Here is a 26061-nt window from a genome sequence, read left to right on the forward strand (position 1 = left end):
TTTATTTTTTGAAACTTCACAATATTTTAAGCAGGATACAACTCATTTTCCATATATCTTCCAAACAATGCACAACACAGTTATCAAGATAACAAGAACTGTTTGTCATAAACTGGTAACTTCACATTAAAACTGTACTTAGTACACACTCTTGATATACATGCTGCACTATCTGCCCTTCTTTTCTCACTTAATAACTTGTAAACTCATTCTAAAGTTGGTAGACTGAACTATGCCTAGCCTACTTAGAGGCTGTTCTATGTTAGGAATTTTTGTACTCTAAAAATTGATGCAAAAACAGAAATTGGTTTTGTCTAAAATAATTAGACAATTATTCTGAAACATCCTCTAATCGGTCCTCTACTGTCTTAAGTGATATGCAAGAATTTTGTATAAGAATATCCACAAAAGTTTCTTGTAGATTTTCTTTTTATACTGTGATTTCATATCACAACAGAAAAAAATTTGAGATCCCTTTAGAGATTCAAAAACCTCTCTTCCCATCTGCCAATCAAGGTGAGAACCCATACTTCTAGAGAGTTTAACAGTCAAGTATTACTAAATACAGAAACACAACTTTTCTAAATAATAAAGAGTTAATTGGTTAAGAAATACTACAAACAGGCTAAATTATAGCATAAGGTTTTGCAATACACAGATTATTGGTATTTTATTTACAACATTATCTAATTTAATCTGGAAAAAATAAACCATGATCTCGCAATCAAACATTTCCCTCCCCACTAGTTTACAAATTAAGAATATCCCAATTACAGAAAACTGATTTCTGCACTTACCAACTGTGGCAAACATCGACTTGCTTAAATGTTTTGTTATCTGAAACATAGCTGTCAATCACAAATTCTCTCTCAAATTGATTCTGTCAATAACTCAGAATAGGAAAGAGAGGATTCTCACTCCTGAAGCCAAGAGAGACCACTTGCTTGACCAGCCTCAGATATTAAGACAACCATGGAGTATTTGTGTCTTTGAAGAATCTTGTGTTAAAAAGAAAAAAGAAACAAAGGATAAAGTAATGAGAAAAACAAGGGATTATTAAAGCATTGCAAAGTGTTACCCATGCAAACAGATAGCTCAATGACAATTACACCGATACGTTCATAAAAATAAAATGTCTATGAAAAACTACAGAAAGCTGCATGCACGCAGCTTAGTCACAGTCAAAAAGAAAAAATGGGATCAAGCCCATTCTCATCTTTCTTGTTTACTTACGCAGTATTTCTTTACTTTGTGCGGTCAATTAGTGATTTTGCCAAACTTATAATGAGTAGTTACATGATGCATCAACTCAAAAGGAGTTCAGTTAAGCTTCTGTGGTTTAAAAGGGAACCCTATTGTTTGTCCTGAAATGTGTGGATGGGATTAATATGTTGTATATAAATTATAGGGACCAATTTTATCAACTTGAACTGGAATAAAGATTTTTTTCCAAACACGGCTCATTTGAACAAAGCTATCTGAGAGGCAACTCCTTTCAAAAATGATCTGCTATTACCCAAACAAGGAGACCAGTATTCTTTTGTAAAATACCAGTATCAAAAAATTTAAAAAATTTTAAAAAAGGATCTTCCTCTGCATACATGTACAAACTGTATAACTCTGAGAATCCCTAACACACTCTTGATGGAGCCAAAGCATCACTATTAAAAAAAAAAAATCATCTGGAACCATAAACAAAAATAATGTACCATTCAATTTAGACTCTCCATATACATTAGTAAAGAGTGGAATACAATATTTATTTCAGTTTATTTTGCATAACCACTCTGCTTCAATTGTAACAAATTGTGATATCACATACAACTCATGATAACAGAAAACTGCTAAGTTAAAGACTATTTACTTCTATACAAAAAGCACTTGGTCATAAGCACATCCAACAGAAGGTTTGATTTCAAATAAGACTATAAGAAAAGGAGTACTTGTGGCACCTTAGAGACTAACCAATTTATTTGAGCATAAGCTTTCGTGAGCTATAGCTCACTTCATCAGATGCATACTGTGGAAAGTGTAGATGATCTTTTTATACACACAAAGCATGAAAAAATACCTCCCCCCACCCCACTCTTCTGCTGGTAATAGCTTATCTAAAGTGATCACTCTCCTTACAATGTGTATGATAATCAAGTTGGGCCATTTCCAGTACAAATCCAGGTTGTCTCCCCCCCACACACACAAACCCAGTCTCTAAGGTGCCACAAGTACTCCTTTCCTTTTTGGGAATACAGACTAACACGGCTGTTACTCTGAAATAAGACTATAGTTCAAACATTGTAGAAAAAACTTGCTGGATTAGAATATTTCTTTGCAAGCACTGGTACCAACACAAGTGTGTGCTGCACCTTGTCAGTAAAGTTGATTTTAACATGTTGAGATAAGAAAGAGTTAAACATCCTTCAATATTCTGCTCTTAGAAAAAGGAGATATGCTAATCCAAAACTTCTGTATGGGAGAAAAACTGTCAGGGTCCAAAATTACTGGGAAAAGGAACAAAATATTATCTTATTCTACTCTTACAAGATTACTTTTATCTGGCTTTTCCAAAAATTATCTATGAAAGGTTCTGTAGTGATTTTGACAAGTTTCAGGATTCCATACAGTGAATCCTGGTTCACTTTATAACCAAAAGTGAACCAAAGTTCTCCATTTCCTCACCCAAATATAGCTTATCTGAACATGCCAATATGAAGAACATACTTTTCCCTTGGAAGATCAGAATGAAATATATACTTTAAGTGACCTGTGCGGAAACCAAGGCCTATTATAAGATTAGGAAAACATTTTAATTTTGGGAAGGAGGTAAAAGGTTTATTTGCTTTTTTTCATTATTTAGGATAAAATATGAAATGCTTCTAGTAAGTTTTTAGTATTTATAAAAGTAAGTGACAACTTAGGAGACAACTACAGAAGCTCTGCTACACCCAAGATAGATTCAAATCATCATTCAAGTTTTGTCACAAGTTCTGCCAATGCACCTCAAACTTGATCTGCAGTACCCCCATTTCTGTAGTCCAAGATTTTTCCTGAGCAATTACGTGGAAGTTGTGTGATATGGACAAATATTCACTAAGAACCAGGTGAAAGCTCGCTCTCATTTTCTCTTGTGGCCTAAAACAAGATTTCATTACAGATCTCCAGAGATAAAATAATGACCTTCTAACCCATTTCACAACCTAACCTCCTTTCATCGTACAACTCTACTAATACACATTAATCTTAACCTTCAGTAACTCCAGTATTCCAGTTTCAGGACTGTCCTGGTGAGCTATTGCCAGCCACCAAGTTGTGTGGTGGTTTTCTGACCTGTGACAACTTTATTACATGAACAAGGGTGTAAACAAAAGGTCAAAGCAGAGGCCATATTTATTTTGCTGTTGACTACGGCTGATTTGAACACAGATTGACAGTACTGAAGACTATTTACACATAAGCATAAGTAATTTTTTGTGCAAATTCAGAAAAACGGAATTTCAAGCCTCAATGAAGCTCAGATTAAGGTGCCACAGATATTCCTCCAGATATTACATTATATATTGTGCAGAACAAGTGCAGTTTCAGGCTCCCTCTCATCATCACATTTATTCACAAGGAAAGCCCCACATCTTTGAGACGAAGAGCACATAAAACTTCTTTAACATTATAATAGTCAAATCTGTATTAGAGCACATTATCGGTCGCAAACAATGTATTGCACAAAAGTTTTAGACTTCCTTAATAGAGTGCCTCTTTTCTAACTTAAAAACAAAATAAATTCAAAGTGACAGTATCTTAAACTGTAAGTATCTTAATGAGAATTTCATTATTTTTCACAATTATGGTTTCAGCAGAGACCATGGATTCAGAATACCTTCTTGAATTCTAGACATCTCAGCACAGAAGTGAAAAGATAGGAACACGTGAGCTCTTATCCCATTTTAGCATCAACACCTTTTGTCACAACCTGTTTCACTGCCACCCATCAGTAAATTGGCAACACACACTTATTTCACAAGCATGTTCTGGGGATTATAATTGTGAATTTCTCAGAAGACAAAAGATCTAGATTAGAGACTAAATTTTATTGTGACTTCTGAAAAATATGGATAAATATTTTGAAAAAGTGTACATTGCAGCCATCAAGAAACAAAGACCCAATGCCCGATTCTTTTCACATTTACACTGGTTTTACCAACAGTTTAATTCCACTAACTTCAATGGCGTTATGCCTGAGGTACTACAGTATGAGACGAGAACCAGGCCTAAATTCATTTTCAATAATATAGCGGATAAAAAAAAGTCTAATGATTTTTTTAAATAAAAAAAGCCAGTTTTAATTTAAATTAAATAAGACTTTTTTTTAAAGTACCTATTTAAAATGTAATTTTAAATTGACAATTTATATTAATAAGGGCTTAACTCACTATAATCTACTAAAATAATTTAAACTAAATACAAAATATAATGTGTGATATATTTGCTGCTAAATTTTCACGAATTGGTGGAAGTCACTGGTTTAGCACCTGGAACAAGAGTTTGTTGAAGTGTTAAACCAGCTTTTGGACAGCAATAGCCTCTTCTGAAGGTGCAGAGAGAATACTTTCTTATTTCAGTTTATTCAACTAGTTTAGTTCAATAAATGCCTCCTTCAAAGCTGAGAAACCAACTAGGAGTTGAAAAAACACAAGAAAATGAGATCTACTACTTCTAAAGTCTTGAAGGACATGGTGACCAGCCACAGTCAGTTAAATTCGCTATATTATAGACAATACTTTCTTTGTTTAATAAATCAGTTTGTTTTCAAGGCAAAACACGTTTTGATAAACTGTTTTCCCCTTATGTATCCAGCACACTTAAAGTAGTACTAAATTTAAAATGCCATTTCTGTACATTTAAAATTTAATTTGAATTTCCATCCAATTAGAGCATGACACAGATTTTAAATAAAAAATTAAATCTAGTAAATAAGAAATGCATCATTCACTATTTTTTATCAATTAAAATGTAATAATTAAGAACCTAAATAAATGTAAGTTAAGCTATGTAATTGCTTAAATAAATGTATATAGATCTAGTGTATCCTCCTGGTTCGCAAAAAGCAGCATTAAATTTAGTGTAAAGGCTATATTTAGTTGCAATCAACACGTTTTAATGGTTGCCAGCCAGTGAGAATCAACCTTTCTTCAGGAAAATAATGAAAAAGTGCATGCAAAACATGATTAAAATTGATTATTTAAATCAAAGTTTCCTGCATGTTCATTTAAATTGATTCAAAGTGGCAATGTGAATCAACCCACCCTATACAGAAATGAGAGCAAGTTCATGTTATTCATATTATTAAAGGGATAGAATATTATGCCATTATATATGTAAGAAAAAGTCTTCAGAAGCTATTACAAGTTTTTCCTCTTATGATATTCAGTAACGTGTTAAACTTTAAAGTAATAATAGGAGGCTATTAAAGTTTATTTACTAGTGAAAGCCTATGCAATTTTCTAGAATGAATTTTGGCAGACTATCTAAACTTCTAATTTTTTTAAGCACAGAAAACTGTTTTTATTCCTGTTATATAAAGGAGAGTAGCTAACACCACACTGAAGGAGGAGATCAATTTGGTACCCCCTGTTCGTAAATTTTCTATTAGGTAGATAAAGCAGAGTCAAAAAATTGGTATTTGGCCACAAGAAATTAATAGGATTGCCTCATCTTGTGATAACTCTACTTTTTATGCAAGTACAAGGTTGATTTCATAAATTAACAAAAACCTCAAGTGTCAGTGTTTTTGAGGTCAGACTAGATCAGTGGGTCTCAAACTTTTTTTTATTGGCGACCCCTTTCACACTGTAAGCCTCTGTGTGCGACCCCCCTAATAAATTAAACACACTGTTTAAATATATTTAACACCACTATAAATGCTGGAGGCAAGCAAGGTTTGGGGTGGAGATTGACAGCTCGTGACCCCCCCCATGTAATGATCTTGCGACCCTCTAAGGGTCCCGACCCCCTAGTTTGAGAACCCCGGAGTAGATTATCACAAATATCCCTTTTGGCCTGGAAAACAAAACAAAAAGGTAAACCAGAAAAAACCCCAAGGAATATCAAAGTTATGATCCACAAATTCACTCAAAGTTATACATAGTAGCCAAACATGTTAATATCAGACATCTGTTTGGCGTTCAGGCTGAATCAAGTTGGAGGTCTCAGTACAAATGTCCACAACACACTGGCACCTTTGTCGTAAAACGAGCCAAGAACGGAGCGAAACTGAGGACAGAACCACCACCTCACCCCAAGTATGTTCCCTCCAGTTTTATAAATGAAGCATGGTGGCAGGGTAACATGAAAGAGAGAACTTTAGTCTCAAATGCTACAATACAAACACCTTAAATGAGCTCTCACTAAAATGTAGCTGTGTCTCTAGCTGCACATGCACCATGCTGAAAATATACCCATACAATAAATTGAACTCAGCATTTCTAAATATTTACCTCTCTCGGTGGGTGTTATTGATTAAAATGCTTATATGCCTAACATGTGCTTTCACTTGCCACATTGCTCTAATACCACAATTTATTTTTGTTTGCATTTTACAGTTCAATATTTTATCAGTTCCTCCAACAGGTGATCTTTTTAGACGGCAACAGCATCTAGCTTTTTTATGTATTCTTTATGAGAATGTTGCACAAAAAATGAAATACCAAAAATTTACATTAAAAAGAGGAGAGTCTCTACGTTCAGATGGCCAATGGCCAAACAAGTTCTCTCTTGCCTATATGAGCTGGCCAGAGAAATAAAAAATGATCGGCACACTCTGATCATATTTGAATTAAGTGCTAGCAACTCATATTGGGGTTATTGTATCCCTGCAAATTCAACATGGTGAAGATAAAGAAAAGTCTTCACTCCTTCCTTTCGCTGAACAGGAAAGATGCCTCTCAGGGAGTCCAAATGACAGTGGGAATCCAGATGTCAGTTCTTAGAACTCTGGACTCACAAAATCCCATGACTGGGCTTTGGGTACATCCATTAAGGTGACTTCAGATCCTTCACGTTCCCGAAAGCCCTGCCTCTAGTCTGGCAAAGAGGCTGACTGAGAGAAAGGGGAAAACAGAGTGCAGTCTGAGCCTGAAAGAGAATGAGATTTCCTTGAGTGTATTGAGGAGTCTGCTCCTTAGTCTGAAAGGAACAGTGGCTGTAAGAGGAATGATCAGAGAAGTAAACAGACTGACATGATCTATACAAGGTAAGAAGAGCAGAGAAAATTTACTCAGGACTCAGTTTGTGGTTAGCATAGGAATCACAAATATTACTGTAACCCAGAACTACACAGGAGCAAACTAGAACACTGCATTCTCCTCCTTCTGCTCCAACTTCTGTTCATCATTCCTACCAAACAATGCAATGCTCCAGAGTCTAGACATTTACTTGAGGTAGACACAAGGACTTATACAGCAGGCCTGATATTTGGAGAACAAGGCAACACATTAAGGAATCCTACCTGACAATCTCTACAGAGTTGTGTGGCTGACCTATTCATTTTATAATATCTCAAGTATGAGTTGTAGTTTACATTAAATGAAGTTTGTATCAAAATGTTAAATTAATAAATAACACAACATAAAGAACTGCTAGTGCTCCCCACACTGGGGTGGAGGGCTGGCAGCATGCTGAAATTAAAACATACCTATTACCTAATGTCATAGGAGTAGAGCAGTATAAAAATGAGACTGACACAATTTTATTAATCTCTCTCAGTCACTGGCTCTTGTCTATTTTATAGAAAGGAAATACATGAACAAGGTCTGCTTTGAAGGCCTTCACAGTCCCTGTGTGATGGTCCAAATCAGAGCACTTTACAGATACAATCACTAAAAACATCCCCCCTCCCCCTCCACTCTGAGCTTTCATCGTTTACCTAATCAAAAATGACTAGGAACGTATGGCTTGACTTTCAGAAGCCCTCAGCATCCACTGCCCATGTTGAAGTCAGTGGGATCTGAAGCTACTCAGCATCTTTTAAAAAAATCAGATTAGTCATAATAATGAGGGACAAGAGTCCAACAAGTCTGGGGGGCAGGGGAGTTTGGCTACTCTTCACTGTAAAGATCTATTAGGAGCTTATATACCGAACCATTTGCTGACACACTATATATGTGGCTGAATACTAACAGCTTAAGTAACACAGACTAAGTTAACGATCTTAGCACCTTTGAGTATATCTTTATACTCAAATTACTGAAGACACGTTTGGCATAATATTTCCCTATTTGTTTCCAACGTCATGCAATGCACAATTGGCAAATTGCATATTGTGATGTTCCTAGAATGGCAAAATATTGATTGTTGCTGACAAGCTTTTGTTGAAGATATCCTATAAGTAACTATGGAGAATATTTTTCCTGTGAACGGTTAATTGTTATGACATCTATGACTGTCAAAAGCACAGCTCTGTGAATTGCTTACGTGAGAGTAAGAATTTATTTTGTATATTCTTCATGAGTTAAAAAATGAATTTAAGTCAGTGGTGTTTTGGAGCCCCATCAAGCAAGTGTGTCTGAACAGTTAAAGAATTAGCAGATGCCTACAAGCAGGAACATATCAGGTTGTCTTTTTGGGTGGAGACCACATGACTGTCAGGAAATAAGCAGGATATTATTTTGCTCTCTCACTTAGGTAATTATCAAAATCTGAAGTAAAACAAATAGGTTGTAAAATTTTGTTTACCAATTGAAGGAAGTCCGCACAAATATAATATAGGCTATTTCACCTACAGATATAAACCAAAATTCACAACCCTTGCTAGATAGAAACTCTGTAACTGCTCAAAGATATTAAAGGAAGTAGAAACTATTTACCTACAAAGTCCAACATAGTCTTTCTAATAAGAAAGATACTCAGAAGTTTTCAGCTGTGACTACTCTTAAATTAAATGAAAAAGATGGGATAAAGCTTGCACCTAACAAGCTGGTGTTTCTGGATTGGCACAAAAGTTAAATGGGGTACAGGAACCTCCTATGACAGACAAGCCTACTTTTCTTGTGGTGGAAGCTCAGAGACAACTACTTTTAAAAGCAAAGTCACAAGACTTCAGAGAAAAGGGGCAGAGAAGGTCAGAACCCTTTCTAGCACTATCATGGCTGTTGCAGCATTATATTTATTAATCCTTCCTTTTTCTCTGTCCACAGTCTCCATTTGCTCCTCAGCAACCATGCCTGCTGGCCCAAGGCTCTTCAGTCTCTCCGCTGTAGGAAACACCAGATCTATCTGTATCTCCTCATGGTGAGTTGATACTGCTTTCATTAAAGTTTTTAGTTACTGTGGGTATGGTCTTTTGCATGCAAACGTGAATATGGAGGGTGAAAACCTTCCTAAGAGATGAGGGCCTTGATTTCACCTTTGCAAGAAGAGACTTCTTGAATGTTCTCCCCCCCCAACCTGTCTGGGAAAATAGGTTTTCTTCCACACCATCCTGTTTACAGTAGGTCCCCTTGCCTCAGCCGAAAGCTGTCACAAGCCTCCCACCTTCAGCGGAGACACGCTCGCCTGACATATATTGTGCCAATCCACCTCACACACCCAGTAGGGAGACAGCCTCAAAATGACGACCCTGACCCTGCCATCCCAGGGCCCCAGTTTAGACCCCACCCCGACCTGGCCTATTAGCAACCCCCACAATCTGCACTCCAAACCTTTTCAATCTGCAGCCTCCCATCCCCCCCCCCCACACACACACACCCCGCCGCCCCGCCTGGTGGAGAAGCCAAGTCCGCTGCCCGCACCCCTCCCTTGCCTCATCGGTAGCCAGATCCAACACGCCCCCTCGCCCAGGGTGCAGCCAGCTCCGTTCCGCTCGGCTCCCCTCCCCCCCGCCCAGGGGGCGGCCAGCTCCAACCTCAGCCTCCCTCTCCACCTGCACCGCCCCGCACCCGCCCGCTCAGCGGGCAGCCAGCTCCAACCTCGCCACTCTTCCCCCGGCCGCCTCGCCCACTTGCCGGGTAGGCAGCCAGCTGCCGTCCCTCTCCCTCCGCCGCCTGCCTGCCCGGTGGGGAACCAGCCCCCGCCGACCTACCGTAGGCTGGGGCCGGCTCCAACCTCTCTCCCGCCCCACCACCCTGCCTCGGGCCCAGGCGCTGCCGGTGCGAGGGGCAGGGGCGACCCAGACTGTGCCCGTCGCCCCGCGCCCGCCCTGCGAGGGGGCGGAAGCAGGCTCAGCCGAGGCAGGGCGAGAGCAGGCCCGGCCGCGCCGTCCCCCCGCGTGGGCGGGGGGAAGCCAGGGCCAGCCCGTGTCTCTGTCACCTGAAGCGCGGCCTGCTCCGGGGGCGGCGGGGAGCAGCCCGCCGCTCGCACGCACTCACCGCCGGGTTCGCCATTACACGGCCGCGGCCGTCTGGCCGGCACGCGTGGGGAGAGGCGATGCCCCGCGCCTGACAGCTCCCTGCCTCGGCCAGGCGCCGGGGGAACGGGGCGGCGGCGGCGGCTCCCCTCCCCCCTCGGGGAATTCCCCTGCCTCTCCGGCCCCGCGGGGTGCGCAGGCCACCGCTGGCTAGGGGCACCACTTACCGGCCGCTGGCACAGGCCCGGGAGGAGGAGCGGGAGGAGGCGGCGCGGCGTGATTTGCTCTTCCCCCGCCCGGGCAGGGAAACAGGAGGGCTATTGGCGAAGTTTCACTAGCTCCGCGCCGCGACCCCACCAGCCCCAGCGAACCCGAGGGGACGGGCTGGAGGGGGGGCACATTTGCATATTTGTCAGCCACTCGCTGATTGGCCACCCGGCCAAGGGCCGCCTCCGCGGGCTGACACGGTGCCTCTGCGGGGGGGAGAGCGGGAGCGGGTCGGCGAGCCGGGGAGGAGTGAGCGAGGGGTGTGAGGAGGGGAGGAGCGTGCGCAAGAGGCGGCGTGGGGCGGGGAGGCGCGCGCGCGCGCGCGAGTCCCCTTCCTCGAGACGCCTTCTCCTCACGCTTCCACAACCCGCAGGGGCGGGGGGGAGCCGCCCTGGGCGGGGGCGGGGGCGGGGGCGGGGCCCCCGGGCAGATGAAAGAATCCGAGCCGCTGATAAAATGGTGCGCGAGCGGAGCGATGAGCTGATCCAATATGGCCCCCTTCCCTGACAGAAGCCAATCCCGGGCGCGTTTACTCTGGAGGTTCCCGCAGAGACCTGGATACTGGGTAGGCCCCGCTGCCGGGGAAAGCCAAAGGGAGAGTGGAGCGCTCCGGCGGACAGTGGCGCCCTCTTGCAGCGGCGGGCGGCCGCGGCGCACGCCCCCGGCCGCGGCCTCCTTTCCCCTCGCCGGTCCCAGCCCTGCTGCCCTGGCTCTCGCATCTGCTGCGCCAACGTGCAGGGAGAGGGGACAGGGGTTGACCCCCCTGGGGGAAAGGACCATTTCGTCTCACGGGCATCCCCGTTAAATACCGACCGCCCCCCGCCTCCTCTCCCACCGTTTTCCGCATCCACAACTCCCGTGGGCACCCCGCTCCCTGAGGAATTCAGCTTCATGCTGCGTGCGGCGGAGTAAATCCGTTGTGCGTTCCGCTGCGGTTCTGTCGCCAGGAACTTCAGAGTCTCCCCGAGATGTGTTCGCTGTTAGCCGCTACTTCCCTGCAGCAGGCGTGCGCTGTGGCCCTGCCTGACTTTTAGGTTCACTAAGAAAACTGCCCTAGTGTTTCCACTTCATTTTAAACGAAGAAAGACACTTACCCCTTCTTGGTTCCCAGGGGGCATACTAGACACAGTACTGATCCCAGCCTCAGATTCGTTTAAGGCCACTTTTCCAAAGGGCCTCCAGCACTGTGCTAACAAATGTGACCGTGTATATATTTCTACGTGCCAAAAAAAAAATCTACCACTATAGCTACAAATTATAGTTATTTTATTTTGTCCTTAAATCACACTTTTCAACCATAGTTCTCACAGCTTTACAAAAGGGGGTGAGCATTCTCACCATTTTAAACAGACAGTACTTGATGCACAAATACTTTGTGTGCATCTTTTACTGGAATACATTTGAAAATGTCTTAAATTCTAGGTCTCCCCAACCCCGAAATAAAACTACGGTTTCAACTCTCTGTAATCTGTGGGTTCTCTTGTCTGAAATGTCTTCCATCCTCAGCATTTTTGTCATTAGTCCAATATCAAAATATTTTATATATCTGATACCCTGTATAATATTTATGTACCACAATAATGTCATTTTAAAGACTGGACCATGCACTTCCTGAATAGCTCAGTTAAATTTTAATATATGCACACTGAAATATTACATAGGTCTTAATTTGTTGTACTTGTTTGTGTATTAATTTATGACAAATTGAAAATGTGATATTTGGATACCCCTACTTAAGTTTTTTTCATTCAGTATCTGGGCCCCCAAGGTTTTAATCCTATGTCCAAAAAGAGCACCACTAATCAGTAAAGTTTTTAAGTTTGTAAACTCTCTGCTACTTACTAGTCCTGATGAATTTCCCCCATTTACTTCCTAATCTCACCCCCACAATCTCAGCAGCTCCTTACATACAATATTTTGGGAAATAATATAGCTGAGTTTTTCCAATGATTTCTTGTCTCCCAAAAGAAATGAACCAGCACTCCCCTCACCCATCCCTCAAAGCAAAATAGATAATGAACAAACTTACACAGAGAGAGAAGACATATTTTTATAATAATTTCAAATTGGCATTAGTCAGCCAGTTGTCCCACTTCTGTAATGTGGCTGTCAGCACCATTATAATTTTGGTAAATGCTCTCAGAGCTGTAGTCAGGCAGAATGGTAGAGTCTTAAACTAAAAATATTGGGCCAGACTGGCATAACATGTGAGTCACTAGTGCAATTGAAGAATAGGAACATGGAAATAGCACTTTGTACATCCAGATAATATTGTATTTTGCTCACTTATTGCCTGGATGATGAACTGCAAAGACCACATTTGGAAGCTTATGCTCTGAATAGGAAGTTCATCTTCATAAAGTCTAAAACAAATGCTTTCTGTTATTTCCTTGATGATTGAGAGGGGGAGGAACATACAAGTCTGGTCCTCTAGGACTTAGACAGTGGTTTCAGTCTTCAGATGATGGTTCAGGGAGTTTTGAATCCCTTCCTTTTTGGATGGGTTGGAGGTGGACAGATTTGTATAACATCAGTTCAAAGGTTTGATACCACATTTTATGGTAGAACCAACGTACTGTGATTTCCAGGAACCACTGGTTCACCATCATGTGAATTCATGTGTTAAAGAGGACCACTGTCTTGGTCTGAAGCCCACTGAAGTCAAGGGAAAGGTTCCCAGTAGCCACTGGGCTTTGGATCAGTCCCTAGAGTCCATTAGTGGCTATGTGGAGTACTCTCTGGTTAAAAATCATGATGTCTGAAGAGCATGTAATAGTTGGGGAACAGCGTTGGGTTAAGGAGAGAGCTGACTAGCAAACTGTGGCTGAAGGTGCAAAAGGTGGTAAAAGATTGCCTAGAGAGGATAGGCTTGCAAATGGAAATTAAATGATGGGAACCTTCTGCTAGAATTGCATTCTGGCTGCTACCCTCTGACCCAGCTGTGCCTTCCATTCTACCTCATGCTAGGGAGCTGCTGGACATGTTTGCTTTAAGCAGGAACTAGCAAAGGGACTGCAGTCAGGGATTGCTGAAAACAGTTTTGCACTGGTGTGAGATGTTACCTGGAGCAGCAGTAGTCATAAGGTTTCTTTCTAAGTAAGTGAGGGCAATTAAGCAGAGAGGTCTTTTCTGGTTCTCTCTTGATTGACTGAATTGTCATTTGAATTCCAGCACATGTAGGGAGCTACTGTAGGCTGGGGAGCCAAGCATTTCTAAAAGGCCAGAAACTGCCAAGAAAAATGCCTGGGGTTGGAGTGGCAAAGGGGGAAGGCAAAGCTTCAAGTAACTGATTCAAGTCTGAAAACTTAAATGCTTTCCTAACTGTAACTGCCAGAAGACATACTGAACTGGGAATTTTCCCAGAAGGAGAGTCCAAACCTCTTCATGACTGACAAGTCCATCCTGGAGCTGCAAGCAGAGGAAGCCCCACTGAGGGAGTGACAAAACTGGATATAATGAACATCTGTGTCTATAAATAGGGTATTTAAACATCAAGGGCTGGAGCTTGGCTGGTATTAGCCAAGCTCCACTGACTTCCAGTTGAGGATCTGGCTCCAAAAACTTGCACCCACAAAACTATAGGTGAAAAAATCACCTGTGCCTTTTTGAAAATTTGTCACTACAAATAACTACATAAACTCATCAGCATTGCCATTCTCTACAGCTGCAACTCAGTTGCTCCTGAAAATCCAAACTTTTTTTTAATTTTGTCATCTCATATTCAGAACTCATCTACTGTATATTCCTTGGGTCTAGCTGTTTGCTGTTACACTCTACTACATATACCAGTGTATAAGCATTATTTAATTAATAAGTAATTGTTAATTCATTGTGCCTAAGAGATGAGTAAATTATAGAGATGGACATAAATATATAATTTCCTTTAATTGTGCAAATTAGGAAAATATGACAATACAGAAAGGAAAGTATATGCCACAGAACCAATTTAATAAATTCTTGCTTCCTAAGGCATAAATATATTGGAGCAGATTGGATGGATTTAATTCAATTGCATTTAGTGAAATTAGATCACTACTAGTGTAACTCTCAAATGTTTGTATATTATGACCTTAATAACTTGATGCTCAGAAAATAAATAGTGCTAGCAACTATTTTTGGCAACCAGAGCTGTAGGCACCTAGACACAAGCTTTCTCTGACCCAGTTGTTGCACACAGGCAAAATGGGTCTGTCATAAAAATAAAGGGAAGGGTAACAACCTTCCTGTATACAGTACTATAAAAATCCCTCCTGGCCAGAGGCACAATATCCTTTTACCTGTAAAGGGTTAAGAAGCTCAGGTAACCTGGCTGGCATCTGACTAAAAGGACCAATAAGGGGACAAGATACTTTCAAATGGCGGGGGAGGGTGTGTGGAAGAGAGAGGCTTTTGTCTGTTCTGTTTGCTTGGCAGAGAGAGATCAAGAAAGCAAGCAATCCAACTCCATTAGAATTACTAAGTACTAGCAAGGAAATGCGTTCGTTTACTTTTGTTTTGGCTTGTGATTTTTCTCTGTGCTGAGAGGAAGATGTATTCCTGGTTTTCTTTTTGTAACTTAAAAGTTTTTGCCCAGAGGGAAATCCTGTGTTAAATCTGATTGCCCTGTGAGATTAGCTTCCTTTCTAATTTTACAGAGGTGCTTCTTTTACCTTTTTTCTTTCTAATAAAGTTCCATTTCTTTTAAGACCCTGACTGATTTCTCTATTGTCCTAAGCCCCAGGGGTTTGGGTCTGTGATCACTTTGTAACCAATTGGTTAGGATATTATTCCCAAACCTCCCCAGGAAAGGGGGTGTACGGGCTTGGGGGGATATTTTGGGGGAATAGGAACTGCAAGTGGTCCATTCCCTGATTCTTTGTTAAATCACTTGGTGGTGGCAGCATACCCTCTGAGGGCAAAGAGTTTGTGCCTTGGGGAAGTTTTACCCTAAGCTGGTAGAAATAAGCTCAGGGGGTCTTTCATGCGGGTCCCCACATCTGTGCCCTAGAGTTCACAGTGGGGAGGGAACCCTGACAGGTAGACCTAACCATCTTTTAGGTAGTAACCATATAAACATATTTTAAATATTTTGTGGCTTGAGTCAAAAATTGAAACTTTTAAATGGTATTTCAAAGAGATATTCTTATGACATATTCTTCAAAATATTGCAAAAACAAACAGATGTCTTATCTATATCTTACACTACTAAAGTGTATACTCTAAAAATCTAACTTAAATATTTATACCCACTGTTTTCACATTTCAGTTTGGAGAATGAAAATAAAGTCAATTTCACCTTTGTTTAGAATCAGTTTTTATGCTACAATATTTGCTTTTCAAACAAGACAGTCAGAGGGGTGTATTTTTTTGAAGACCACTGTCTTCCACGATACATTAAAAGTTACATTAACATCTTATTGGCTAAATTTTGAACCACATAAAGCTAGCAAAGTCTATTTTTTAGAGAACTTAAAGTAGGCTGAAGTAATCTTTGGATCAGGCCTTTATAGAAAGTGAGATTCTTAGGACATTACTCCTGTATGGGGAAAATCACCCCTTTGCAGAGGATCGGTACGTGGCCAAATCAAAATACTCCTGTTGACTTTAATGCAATAATGCTAACCTCAAGCAAAAATGATGAGTCAACCCCACCCTCTACAATCATGACGGACTTGAAAAATCAGAAAGTTTAGAAGAAAAAAAACTATACCTTCTGGCTTATTTACCTTCTGGTTTTTGAACCTTTACAGTACTATGGGTTCATGTTTTCAAACTTCTCAGTAACCATAAGGGCCAGCAGCTTTCATTATATTAAAAAGAAAATGAATGGTGTGATTGTAATAGTCACATGACTAACACACTGTTGTGAGACTTGCCAACTCTATTTTATTTTATTGCAATGCTATTGTAGGGCCTAATTCAAAGCTCATTTACATTTACAGAAAATTTGAGGATGAATGACCAGAGAGGTCTATTCTGATAATTGTGGCTAGGGTCCCCCGTCATCATCCCATGTTAAATAACTCAGTAGTATCAAATTCTTCAGCCTGCTTACTTTCTCACAAAATTAGTGTCTTAAGAATGATCAGAAGCAGGAAGACTAGATATTTGTATTTAAATAAAACTGCTCAGACAGTAATTGAAACCCACAGTACCCTTCAGACCACTCGCATAGCCGCAAGCTCACCTACGCTGATACTTGTTTTCTTCTGTAAAATGCTTTGAGATCTGTGGCTGAAAATCTGGAAGTTCTAAGTTATCACTTCTCTTTATGGACTTCAGTCTGTGCTCACTTTCAGATTGATCATTTGTTTGTACTCATACTTCTTCTCCCACTCCTACCAGTCATTGCATAGGGGTGATAATTTGCTGGAAATAGGTAGGGCAAACACAGTTTAGTATGCATAAAAAAGCTAAGTGGTCACCACTTCTCACTAATAAAAGCAGCCCAACTCTTGGTTTGATTCTACGTGACGGGGAGGGCTCACAGAAAGGGTGTAGTCTTGCTGTGGCCTTCATTCAGAAAATGTTTAAGTACACGGTTAAATCTAAGTAGAAGCATAGACTCCATTGACTTACATTTTAGGACAAAAAGAAAAGGAGTACTTGTGGCACCTTAGAGACAACAAATTTATTTGAGCATAAGCTTTCGTGAGCTACAGCTCACTTCATCGGACAGAACGCTGATTTTTGTTCTAGTTTTTGTAAACTCCAGACCAATTACTTAGAGAAGGCATTTGCTAGCCGCATTGGCCGTGCTTAACTTTAAGCATGTGCATAAGTGGTTTGCTGGATCAGGGTCTAGAAGCTCTCAGGCAGGTAGGACAAGGTGTCAGTGTGTGACAAACCTGGAGGGGGAAGATTCTTGAGATGCAAACATACTTCGCCAAATGTCAACTTCACCAGATCTGATGGCTCCTCTAGGTGGCAAGACTGGAGTTCACAAAAAAGAAGAAGAAGCAAAAACGGGGGGGGAGACAAAACAGACCCTGGGGCTGCAAACCGTGATATTCCCGTTTATGGAGGGTAGCATCATTTATTATAAGTGGCATAACTACAAGTGGGTGCAGCCCTCAGTACATGAGTCAGTTAAAATGGTGTCAGGCAAGGATTTTTCTGTTTTGCCTTATCACAGACATGCGGACATAAAGCTTGCTTCAAAATTGTCTATTCATTATACTTAATTTTTCTTCATTCCCATTCTTCTATTAGACTTTAAGAGTGAAAACATTCTGAAAATTGTTTTCACTTGATGCAATGTCTTATATTCTAAAACAACAAGCTTCAATAAGTGTCCGACCACAGGGTGCCTGTCACTCCAAGCATAAGAAGTGTGAAGGTTTGGGATTACTTTCCTCAGAAAGAGGGCCATTTATCTGATGCTACTTCATAACAATCATGATTCCAGTGCTTAATTTGTAATGAAAGATGCAAGGGCTCAAGCAATTCCGTGTTGAGGCTCAAGCAATTGTTTTAGTTTCATAACTGATATGGTGAGCCCAGAGGTGCCGGGGCTATGAACTGCCAAGCCCAGAGATGCCAGGCTCAGCCCTTGCAAGCCCTGGCACAAATTAAGCCCTGCATGACTCAATCCTCAGAATCTGAAACATAAGGTTCCTCTTAACTTTTTGCTGCTTCAACTGCTGAATATTTAACAAGAGCTCTTGCTGCCCCCTTCTGGTATTTAAGTAGATAAAACTATCACTCTTTCCTGCGAGTTTATGCATCAGTCAACATATTTGATAGATTGAATGAATGAAAATTAAACCTTTTGCTTTTAAAAATACTTTTGAACCCCAAAACAACTTTACTATTAAGAGGTTTCAGAGTAGCAGCATGTTAGTCTGTATTCGCAAAAAGAAAAGGAGTACTTGTGGCACCTTAGAGACTAACCAATTTATTTGAGCATAAGCTTTCGTGAGCATCCGATGAAGTGAGCTCACGAAAGCTTATGCTCAAATAAATTTGTTGGTCTCTAAGGTGCCACAAATACTCCTTTTTACTATTAAGGGCTATAATCTCCCAGATATACTGCAACTTAAAATAGGTGTATATCTGTATGGCTAGTTTTTGCTATAATATGATATTTTGCTCTTTGATGAGGCCCCTTGTGATGCATGTACAGAATGAAAGCGAGTTAGAGGTAGGGTTTTTTTCCCCCTATGAATTTTCTTTATTTGGATATTGGTCAAACCTTTTGAACCAAAGCTTAAAAAAAATCTGCAAAACTAGGTCCCATTGTACTAAAACTCTGACTTCAAATTTACGTATGCAAATAGTAGCTGTATCCAGTTTGGTGTCTGTAGATCCAAATGTGGTTGCTTTCATTTGGATTGATAAATAGAATTTTTGTATGGTTCACCCACTAAGAAATCCATTTAAAAATCTGGCCCTTAAATATTTAATTTCATAAACTTGGTTTTTTATATATAGAATCATTTTATTAAGAATTTGGTTCTTATGAGATGCAGTGGATCTGATTGTGCTTTCATGTCAGTCTTACACTGATATTTAGTTGACTTCAGTGAAGCTACTGATTTACATTGATGCAAATATGAGAACTGATCCAAGTGCAGTCTCGTGAATTAAACACAGGACTAAGGGAAGGAACTCCTATTGTCTAATCCTGGCTCTGTTGACTGGCTGACTAGTTTTGGGGCAGTCACTGAACATCTTTGGCCTTGTCTAAAGTAGGAAGCTCTCCCCTTGCTCATAACTGGTGTCAGCAATAGTGCTAGATAGTTTCACTGTAAGTGTGTAGGTGGGGACAAACCTTGTTCAGTACCATTAGAAACGAGTTAAGACTTGTAGTCTACGTGTAGTATATACCCAGAAGGTGCCAGGCAGTTTCAGTGCACTAGAGAGACTCTTGCAGCACATTTTCCATGCCCAGCAATTAGGAAAAGTAAAGAAATCAAGGTTTTGCACACACCATGAAATATGAGAAGTCCTACCAAATATTATGTGGAAACTTAATTGCACATTGTCATTGCCTTGAGATGAGCCAGTAATATACCTTCCATAATAAATACAAGAAACTATTTAAATAAAACATATTTAATAAATATTTAATTTGATATTAGATTGGGTAAAGAGGTGCTACATTAAGAAACAGTTGCCACAGTGTAAATAGATGTGTTATTAATCCAGCATGGCCAGAGACAGCGTTTGGCAAAGTTATGGCTGGCAGCATAGGTGTTGGTCCTCCTAATCTGTCCTTTTAATCTGATGGGTGAGCTCTTTTCCTCACGTATTCACCTCAACAAATTTAACAACCTAATTGGGACTAAGCAGATAGTATTATTGGAAAGTTTCCTTTAGATAACTCTGAAGAGTCAGAAAATGTGAAAGGCTTTGGAACGAGGCACAGACTCACCACAGTGGCGCCTCCTGCTGGCTGGGAATTAGCTCTGTCAGTAGTGCACCTTAGCTAGTGGTGTCTTGCCCAGCGTTACTCTCTTGGTCTCTGCCATCAGACCCCCGTCACTCCTGGACCACAGCATCTGCTTCTGGACACGGCCTTCTGGCTGTGCCCGCTCCACTGGCTCTCCCCCATCTTCCAGGGGATTGGCAGCTTGTGGTTCTATCACTTGCCTCAGTGGCTCACTGCAGTCCTCAGTCTAGCCCCTTCCTCCAAGGGCAAACTGCAGTCTGGCTTAGCCATTCTCATCACTGGCAAAGGGGTGGAAGGAGAAGCCCAGGTCCACCCACTACTCTGGGCCCCGACCCAGGGACCCTCTTGCGCAACAGTTTTGACCCAGCCCTCGAGCTCCCACTGGGGAGTGGGGTCTGGGGCTTGCCCCACTCCTGTGTTCCAGCCAGGAAATGGGGTCTAGAGCCTCTCCATGCAGCTCCCGGAAGCAGAGGCATGGCCCCGCAGGGCTCCTATGTGCAGGGGCAGCCAGGGGGCTCCACTCTGCATGCTGCCCCCACCTCAAGCACCACCCACGTAGCTCCCGTTGGGGAGCACTGCAGGGGCAGTGCCTGTGGACAGGGCAGCATGCAGAACTGCATAGCCACACCTCCACATAGGTTTCAGAGTAACAGCCGTGTTAGTCTGTATTCACAAAAAGAAAAGGAGTACTTGTGGTACCTTAGAGACTAACCAATTTATCTGAGCATAAGCTTTCATGAGCTACAGCTCACTTCATCGGATGCATACTGTGGAAAGTGTTGAAGATCTTTTTATACACACAAAGCGTGAAAAAATACCTCCCCCCACCCCACTCTCCTGCTAGTAATAGCTTATCTAAAGTGATCACTCTCCTTACAATGTGTATGATAATCAAGTTGGGCCATTTCCAGCACAAATCCAGGTTTTCTCTCTCCCCCCCCCCCCACACAAACCCTGTTAAACCCTGGATTTGTGCTGGAAATGGCCCACCTTGATTATCATACACATAGTAAGGAGAGTGATCACTTTAGATAAGCTATTACCAGCAGGAGAGTTGGCGGGGGGCTGTATTTTTTCACGCTTTGTGTGTATAAAAAGATCTTCTACACTTTCCACTGTATGCATCTGATGAAGTGAGCTGTAGCTCACGAAAGCTTATGCTCAAATAAATTGGTTAGTCTCTAAGGTGCCACAAGTACTCCTTTTCTTTTTACCTCCACATAGGAGCAGGAGGGACTGCTTCAGGGAGCTGCTTGAGGTAAGCACCACTCAGAGCCTGCACCCCTATGCCTCCCCACATCCCAACCTGCTGCCTCACCCTGATCCCAGACCAGAGCACGCTCTGCACTCCAAAACTCATCCCCAGAGCCCCCACCCCCAGGTGGAGCCTGCACCCCATCCCCTGCCTGATTCTCCTCCCACCCTCCAAACCCCTCAGTCCCAGCCCAGAGAGCCACCCTACACCCCAAATTCCTCACCTCCACCACCCACTCTCCATACCCTGAACTTCTCATTGATGGTCCCATGCCAGAGCCCACATCCCCAACCAGAACCCTCACCCCTTCCCATACCACAGCCCCAGTTTTGTGAGCATTCATGGCCCACAATATAATTTTTATTTCCAGATGTGGCCGTCAGGCCAAAAAGTTTGCTCACCCCTGCTCTAGCAGCAGCCACTTCCTGCTCTCCTGGACTGCCTACTTCCCTGGGCCACTTCCCAGTGGCCCCAGCACCTTCTCTGTCCCTTTTGTATCAGGGCCCCAGTCTGGCAGTCATCAGCCCTGAGCTCTCCCAGCCTCTCCTAACCCTACCCAGCACTGCTCTGTCTTAGGCATTTCTCTAAAAGCCACTTTTTCTCCCTTTGTCTTCTGAGGAGTAACTTAACTCCTCTCAGCCCTGCAGCCTTCTTATAGGGCCCAGCCTGACCCTGATAGGCTGCTTTCAAGCCTCCACCTGATTGGCTCCCAATAACCCCTTCCATGATCCTCTCTGGCTTGTTTTAACCCCTTCCACTCCAGAGTGGGGCAGCTGCCCCACTACAGGCTTGTCTAAACAAATGTTATACTGATTTAACTAAATTGAGGAATTTTGGGGAACTGTTAGTGTAGCCCTTAGGCAGTTTTAAGTTATACCAAGACTGAACTAGCCCGTGCCAGGCCCCAGCATCGAAGGAGCAGAAAAGTGCCTCAAAGCTAGTTCCTTTCCTACCTCTCTGCCCCCTTTAGCCAAAGATCTGGCCCCTTGTATAGCTTACGGACCACATTTAGTAATAACCACAAATATAATACACTGCGACATACCAAGAAAACTATATACACTGAACTGTGCTTATTCCTCAATAATGATGGGGAGACCCAGTGTGAATTAGAGAGTTGGCAAACAACCATAATTAAAAAAATAAGTTGCATATGTATTTTATTCAGTTATTTTGATTGTAGCTTTATTATATTTCATATAATAGTAATTATGAGTTCCTCAAACTGATTCCTTATGCACTGAATAAATTCAAGTATCTTTTGAATCTTGATTTGCTAATAGCAAATATTTGAAATGTGCTTGCTAGTGGATTGGTGAGAAATATATATGACATATCAATATCATAATATTCTTAATAAAGAATAAATTAGACACTGAAATTCACTTTTTCTCTTTGCAAAATATTCATGAGCAAATTCCCAAATTTATCTGTTAGCTAGCAAACAGCACATTGCAAACCTTCAATATCTGAACTTTGAAATGTGTGCTTGCATAAGTTACATGTAGTTTTATTGTTTACATTTGTCTGTATCCACCTATTGTACCTTGTCCGATAGTTAGAATGTAAGCTCCTGGGGGGGTATTTTAGTCCTGAATCATGAGTAGGGCTCCTAGGCCATACGGTAATACAAATAATGACAGGCTTATACATGCTAATGAAGGGCTCACCAATAGTTCATCACTAAAGTTTCAACTTAGTGTTTTTTATTTTATAAAGTTTACTAGGTATAAAATACTCCTGGAAAAAAATCGAACTATCTCCTTGACCGGAGGCGAAACAACTACGATACATTATGCAAGAACATCTTTTTCTGTAAAAAATTACAGAAACTGAGATTATAGATTGGTCACAAGACTACTTCTATGCTCCCTTCCCCCCCCGCCCCCCCCCAAGATACACTCCTCTCATCTTAAGCTCTCACAATGGAGAGCGAAGGCGCATTGCCATTATCCAGCCTCATCTAGTTAAAAACAACACACTGAGCAATCCAGACAGAACAGGAGAATAATCAGATTCAGGAGAATCTAAAATTGTTCAAACTCATGCAGGAAGTTGATTGCAGAACTCTGTTAGGGAGCAGTGACAGTAAGTCAATGTTATGGGACACAGTGCGTGGTGATAAAGACTGTGACAATAGGACAAGATATATAGAAAAGCTCCTATATCTTATTAAAAATGAGATGGGAAGAAAGGCTGCCTGATTATAACATATCACTATTTATCTACCAAAGGTTTAAGTGTCACTAGACAGCTCAGTAGACAAGCCATCATAGTAGGGTTGTTGATTTAGTAGAGATTAATTATAGCCTCCAGCACACCAAGTTTATTATGTCCAATAAGCATGACAAACAACTGGAGGAACAGGTTTGTCTTTACACATGATAGTGTTCTTCCTCAAGGCCTGACTCATGAAAGAATAATTAGGTATTTAGGTTGAACTGCTTATATTTCGTGTTTAATGCATGTGTAGGATGTAGATTTTTATTTTCAAATGTATATTCCAAAATTCATTTGGATGATCCTGTAGTCGTTGTTCTGGTAATACTCCTCTAAGTGATTGAGATCAATGGAACATTTGAATCTTAATTTTGACTGTTTTGGGGATGAAAATCTCTTAAAGATAAGAATTTTCTGTGGATTGGAAACATTAGTTTGTGTCAGAAGGGGGAAAAAAATACTGGGTACCATTGTGTCCATAGGCCCAGCCTTGAGTAAGGACAGGGGTGTAGGTGTAAGCAGCACCACAGCAGGGGAAGACCCAGGAGGAACTGTACCTCATGCACTCATTGCTTAGCATTTCATCTCTGCTCCCGGAGTTAGTTATCTGCTTCTGGCTGTTACCAGTAGTATATTAAGAAATAGCTGTACTGGCTTAGCTGTACTGGCCAGCATGTCAGCTCTGCCCACTCCTCCCAGTGTATTCAAAGCCATAGTCTAGCCTAATTAAAATGCAATGCCTTCTTATAATGCAATGGTGTGCCCCCACCTGAAAAACTGATTGCTGTAAATTCTTTTCTCCGTAAAAACTGACATCTGTCATGAGTAAGTAAGTTTTTTATAATTGGCAGTATTTATTTTTAAGCATTTTCTTCTAATAAACTTTCACAGTTGCAGGAAATTATGAAGAGGTCAGATAATTTCTCAGTAGATTCTGAGACCGAAAAAGTTAGCTTCATAACCAGTAAAACATATGTAAACATCACATGTCAAAAAGGACCAAGTAAATATCCTTAAATCCAACTCTAAATTCTCAAGCAGCATTTTTCTTCCTTTGCTTATCAGTAACTTTTCAATTATTGCGGGAAATACTTTTTGTCAGTTGGTATGTATAATTAGTAAATGCTGATTTTACTGTAAAAATCCATTCCTTCCAACCCAACTCATAAACTGCCCAGAGTTACTTTTAATTTTGCTGATGGAAGAATGTTGAGTGGTTGGTTGTTGCTAGGATATTTTTTCCATTGCTTATTTTATAGGATTTTGTATTTAATGTCCTATAAATTGCTGATATAATGTCATCTTAGGACCCTGATGAGGACACACCAGTTTCCCTCAAAGGCTTTATGTTCTCAGCTTTTGATATTGGGGGGTGGGGGTCATGGGTCTTTGTGGCCTGCAAAACACTGAATAAATTGGTGGCTCAAACAGGGCTTTATCAAAAATGATCCTAGCTAAGGATGACTTAATTTGGATTTTATTGGACCAAGCTGCATGGCTTCAAGGTTGGCCTTCCACCTGATTTGCCCAAAGACCTTGGAGGGAGGTGCTGTAAGGCCTAGTAAGCAATGATTGCAAACACAAGAATCAAGGGTAAGGTCTGATGTTCCAGAATCCAGAACTCTGATCTCTGGGAGAGTAGAGATTATGACTCCAGCCTTTGACCAGTCTCTCCCTGCACTGAAAGGAGGCCCACAGGTGAGAAGTGCTGTGTCAGCAGCAACATCATCGGATTCCTTGATTGTAGTTCCAGCTGCTGCTCCATGCGAGTCTGGAAGACTGAGATGAAGAGTTTGTGAACCCTCTTGTCCTCGTTAGATGAGATGTCCCACTCTCTTTATTCTACAATTGTTGGGTGTGGTTGTGTGCAAGCATGTCTGTATAGACACCTATCAAGATCACACATGGGAGGTGTCACTCATCTGTCCATAGCGTGGCACCCCCTTTAAGCGTTGTGGGGAGCATGTTTGTGAGTCAATTATCCCACTGTAGGGAGTTTGCAGGGCACATCTTTCTAGCAGGCCAACACTCAAACTTCTGGCCAAAGTCTTTTGGCTGTTTCTCCTGCTGTCAGGGTCCCAGGTGAAATAACAAAACAGCCTGCAGTTAGCAAATGGCTTTAAACATCAGAAAGGAAAAGAAAATATCCCTTCAGGATATGGGCCTACCTTAATTCAGAGTTCACTGGGTCTCCATGCCAGTATTAGTCTCTTTTCCTCCCCCACATTGTTTAAAATGCCCTGAATATTGTCTCAGAACTTTCATTAATGTTCTGTGACATGTTTAAAATTTTGTTTGTAAATTTTGGTACATAAGAGTTAAACTTATGCTTATCATAAAAGGTTCTGCTGAAGTCTGTATTCTAATATTTCTGCAGGGTTAGAGGGAAGGGTTGGCCATTACACAAGTTTTGAAGTATAAGGCAGAAGCTTTATTATTGGCTCTGAGGTCATTGTTAAATACTAGATGATGACTTATTTTCAGTGTTTTTTAAATGAGCTCAAGTAAGATTTGATTGTGGGGCTTTTTTTGATTGGTTGTATACCCGAACCAAAGAATTTTACCAAAAGGGCAGCCAACTCTTTAGATCAGTGGTTCTCAAACTTTTTTTTCCAC

At 41.4% G+C, this 26061-nt stretch overlaps 1 protein-coding gene and 1 long non-coding RNA gene across 13 annotated transcripts in view; one reads left to right on the top strand and one right to left on the bottom strand.

Moving 5' to 3' along the window:
* The window catches only part of CHD9 (chromodomain helicase DNA binding protein 9), a 191683-nt gene extending 180956 nt beyond the window's left edge, over window positions 1-10727 (bottom strand). For 6 of the 12 annotated variants that reach the window (XM_075118357.1, XM_048870536.2, XM_048870534.2 and 3 more), the window contains exons 1-2: window positions 10558-10726; window positions 798-998 (exon numbers count right to left, since the gene is read on the bottom strand). The gene's annotated coding sequence lies outside the window, so the exon portion shown is untranslated. The other 6 variants (XM_075118362.1, XM_075118363.1, XM_075118361.1 and 3 more) reach the window with 4 other exon arrangements.
* A 281-nt stretch (window positions 10728-11008) lies between these two features.
* Window positions 11009-26061, top strand: part of LOC125620698 (uncharacterized) — a 48119-nt gene continuing 33066 nt past the window's right edge. The window contains exon 1 of the long non-coding RNA XR_007352290.2: window positions 11009-11162. This is a non-coding gene — a long non-coding RNA (uncharacterized LOC125620698). The remainder of the gene's footprint in view (window positions 11163-26061) is intronic.

Source organism: Caretta caretta, chromosome 12 (genome assembly GCF_965140235.1).
Source record: "Caretta caretta isolate rCarCar2 chromosome 12, rCarCar1.hap1, whole genome shotgun sequence".
Classification (NCBI taxonomy): Eukaryota; Metazoa; Chordata; order Testudines; family Cheloniidae; genus Caretta; species Caretta caretta.